At 47.0% G+C, this 4,476-nt stretch overlaps 1 protein-coding gene across 1 annotated transcript in view; it reads left to right on the plus strand.

Moving 5' to 3' along the window:
* LOC132026239 (olfactory receptor 10J3-like) overlaps window positions 1-4,476 on the plus strand; it is a 148,117-nt gene that overhangs the window by 95,063 nt on the left and 48,578 nt on the right.

Raw genomic sequence — 4,476 nt, forward strand, 5'->3', positions numbered from 1 at the left:
TCTTTTTAAGTCCTGAATTTACAGCATGATTTTAATTTTGCCACCACAGTCGTATATGGTAGTCTTCAGGTTAAATCATTTGTGATCCATAATTAATGAAGAGTATGAATAAAAAGAAAGTGTTAGAGAAAAACAAGGTATTTCCTTCAAGATAATTTTGCTTCTCTGCCAGTCTGCTTCTCACGTGAGAAGTGAGCCACCCACCGGACGTCCCGGACGTGTGACCACGGCGGCAGCCCAGCAACTACTGTGACGAGTAAGCGTCCCTCATCTGAGGTGTCCCGTGTTTAAATACGAACACCGAATGCTCAGTCGGTTGAGCGTCCAATTCTTGGTTTCGGCTCAGATCAAGCTCTCAGGGTCCTGGGATCGAGCCATGTGCCGGGTGCTTAGCGTGGATTCTGGTTGGGATTCTTTCCCTCTCCTTCCCCGTCTCCCTCTGCTCCTCCCCCTGTGTGTATGCACATTCTCTCTTGCTGTCTCACTCATAAAATTAAAAAAAAAAAGACGAATGAAAAACATCAGAATGCATTGCAAGTAGTAAGGATAAATACTGTTCTGTGAATTCTTTGTTCCATTTGCAGATTTATGAATGCACACTGGTCTATGATAGCACATGTGTTTCTCACTGAGGGTCGTGGGTCATGGAGAAGAATTTGAAATCCACTGAACTAGGAGGAGGGAAGGTGCTTGGTGTGGAGCAGGAGGGTAGGAACTTAGTGCTGGAGTTGCTAACAAAAGATAGTGGTTCAACGTTTGGGGATTTTTTTTTTTTTTTTCCGCAAGTAACTGCAAATAATGTGACTTGAGGGCAATAGGGTTTAGGACTTAAGCATATGCGGAAGAAAAGTAGGAGTCAAAAATTGGTGAAATACCAGCTTGCATTCCCACCAACAGTGGAGGAGGGTTCCCCTTTCTCCGCATCCTCGCCAGCATCTGTCATTTCCTGACTTGTTGATTTTAGCCATTCTGACTGGTGTGAGGTGGTATCTCATTGTGGTTTTGATTTGTATTTCCCTGATGCCGAGTGATATGGAGCATTTTTTCATGTGTCTGTTGGCCATCTGGATGTCTTCTTTGCAGAAATGTCTGTTCATGTCCTCTGCCCATTTTTTGATTGGATTATTTGTTCTTTGGGTGTTGAGTTTGCTAAGTTCATTATAGATTCTGGACACTAGTCCTTTATCTGATATGTCGTTTGCAAAGATACAAACGTAGTGATCCAAAGGGGCACGTGCACCCGAATGTTTATAGCAGCAATGTCCACAATAGCCAAACTATGGAAAGAACCTAGATGTCCATCAACAGATGAATGGATCAAGAAGATGTGGTATATATACACAATGGAATACTATGCAGCCATCAAAAGAAATGAAATCTTGCCATTTGCGACAACATGGATGGAACTAGAGCGTATCATGCTTAGCGAAATAAGTCAAGCAGAGAAAGACAACTATCATATGATCTCCCTGATATGAGGAAGTGGTGATGCAACATGGGGGTTAAGTGGGTAGGAGAAGAATCAATGAAACAAGATGGGATTGGGAGGGAGACAGACCATAAGTGACTCTTAATCTCACAAAACAAACTGAGGGTTGCTGGGGGGAGGGTGTTTGGGAGAAGAGGGTGGGATTATGGACATTGGGGAGGGTATGTGCTCTGGTGAGTGCTGTGAAGTGTGTAAACCTGGTGATTCACAGACCTGTACCCCGGGGGATAAAAATATATGTTTATAAAAAATAAAAAATTAATTAAAAATTAAAAAAAAATTGGTGAAATAATATAAAATGGCCGGGAGAAATTGGAAAGGTGGGGAGATCAGCATCATAATGATAATATGCTATCTTAACACTTTTGGGTGGTTATTATGGCAATTTCTATCTACTGTGTTTATTTTAGTGTAGTTGATTCTTAGGACAGTCAGACAGGAGACACAGAGCAGGTCCTCATAATCCCGTTTTATAGAGAAGGAAAGATTCCGTTACTTCCTCAGGGATCTGCATCGGGGAGGGCATAATGGTGTGTTAAATTCAAACATCTGATGATGGTGTGCTCTTAACAAAAGAGACCGGTTGAGGAGTGAAGGGCAGTGCCCTGGGTCTGGGGAAACCAAGTATAACACAGGCTTTTTGGCGCAGGGCCCTCCCCGAGCCGCTCTCTAAGACTCAGTGTGTCTGGGGAGTGTCCAGGAATGAGGACTCCCCTCCTTGTCCTCCACAGTGTGGGAGGAGAGAGACCCCTGAGCCAGGTGTAGAAATAGGAGAGATGGCAGGAAGATGCAAACCCGGCATCCCCAAAATCTCCGAGGCAGTGGCCGCCTCCGGCTGATGAGGTTGAACCCTGGGCTGGGTGGATTACGCTGGAAGTTGATGGAGATGATTTTGCTGTTTTCCTACTCTAATACCAATAAATATTTGTTTTGTCATTTACAAAGGATGTTCCGATCTATCCTCTCACATGTTTGTCGTAAACCTTGGGTATGTTTTATAGATGAGGAAACTGAGTCTTAGGGAAGCTAAATAATTCATTCAGATGTAGACCTCGAGTGAGAGTTCAGCAGGACTCAAACCGGAGTCTCGTTCTTCCCGTGCTTGTGCTCCATTCCTCTCACGCAGCCGACCTACAAAAACCACTAGCGTTTGCTGGAGCTAAGCTGGCAGATAGAGTTATCTCTTGAAAAGGTTGAACAGGGCAGGATTTTTGAAGACGGTCTAAAATGGAATTTTTATTTTCTTAGTAAAAGTGACTATTGGCAAATGCAGGGTACTTTTGAGTTCTTTTGGATGTCACCATAATTTTTTTTTTAATTCATTTGAGATAGAATGAGTGGGGGGGGGGGCGTGGGAGAGAGAGAGAGAGCACAAGCCAGGGGTAGGGCAAAGGGAGAAGGAGAACCAGGCTCCACGCTGAGCAGGGAGCCCGATGCGGGGCTCGACACCAGGACTCTGGGATCACAAACTGAGCCAAAGGCAGATGCTTAACCGACTGAGCCGCCCAGGTGCCCCACCATAAATTTCTTTAAAAAAAAAAAGTAAATAAATAAAAAGCCTGTAGTTGAATCCGTGTAAGAAGGAGCCATAATAAGCTATTTATGAAGGATTTGGACACAGCCCTACTTTTTAAAAGAGACGTACAGAGCACCACCGGTGAAGACCACATCAGTGGGTCCTGGTGAGACACAGTAGAGGGCCTGGAGCTGGGTGTCTGGTCATGCGTCGCTGCTCGTCTCACAGGGGCGTCTATGAAGCCACCAAGCGGAAGTTTGCCCTAAGACATGTGCATGCGTGAGCGGGACGTGGTGGGGCGTGAGGAAGCCAATGGAAGAACTCCTTCACAGAAGGTTCCTGGGAGAGCGGCTTTGGTCTGGGGTTTCTAAATGCATACCCTGCTGAGTGGTGGGAAGTGGTAGAATGGCCTGAGGACAGGAAAGGGGAGGGGACCGGTCACTGGGTATGGTTGGGGTGGAGGGCTGTGTGGAACGGAGGACGTTCTGAGGACAGGAGTCCTGGGAGTGGAGGCGGCCGGTGACCCATGCATGTCCTGTTAACTCGGGTTCTTGCATGGTGGTAGGATGAATGGATAGTTAGAGCCTGTCTTGGGTGGTTTCTCAGTCATCAGGTGGCTGTGCTGTCCTCACCACGCACAACTTCCCAACCCTCTCCCATTCACCACTGCTGCCGACTCCCCGCTGTACTCCCCTGCACTTGTTACTTCTTTCCACGCAGTGAAAGCCTTTCCCACGGCAAGCCCATCTCTCCTTAGTGGGCGAGTCCCTCAGACCGTCTCGCCACCAATCTTGTGGAGTCTCAGAATAGAAATGCCAGTAGGATTTACCTGGTACTACAGCTTCAACTAGATCATCAGGGGATTTTAATCACTTTCTGAAAATGTTTCTCTGACATGATCACGGAAACAGATTTCTATTTTCCCGGCAGTCATCCTGGAACGTAAGTGGAAAAGATCTGGAGCTCAAGCCTGGTGAGTTTTCCACGCACTCCCATGTCTGCTCTCCGTTTGCTTATGCTGTCCGGGATGCAGAGAGCTTGGATTGTCTGTGAAGGAATTACTTCAGCGAGGACGTAACCCTGTGTAAATGGGTGCAGGGAAACTCCATGTCCAAAATGAGTGTTCAAGAACATACTTAAGATCTTAGCTCTATCCCAGAGCAGCCGCCCCCGGTTCACCCTTCCCTCTGTCCTGGTGTCATTCCACCCACACAGCCCGTTTCTCCCAGCAGGGCCTTCTCCCGTGTTGAAGTCCCACCGTGTCTGTGTTCATGTGTGAGGTGTAGGCTTGCCTGGACCCTGGGGAAATGAGTCCCTTTCTCCAGTAGCTGAATCTTTGTGCTTTTGTTCTCTTCTCAACCGCCCCCTGCTTCATAGGCTCCAGAGTTTTAGCTCTAGGGACCGTGGGCACTGCTCTGCTTTCCTGCTCCAGAGCATCTTACGGGATGCTCGTTGAAGCAAGCCCGTCTCA

The sequence above is a fragment of the Mustela nigripes genome, chromosome 10 (genome assembly GCF_022355385.1).
Source record: "Mustela nigripes isolate SB6536 chromosome 10, MUSNIG.SB6536, whole genome shotgun sequence".
NCBI lineage: Eukaryota > Metazoa > Chordata > Mammalia > Carnivora > Mustelidae > Mustela > Mustela nigripes.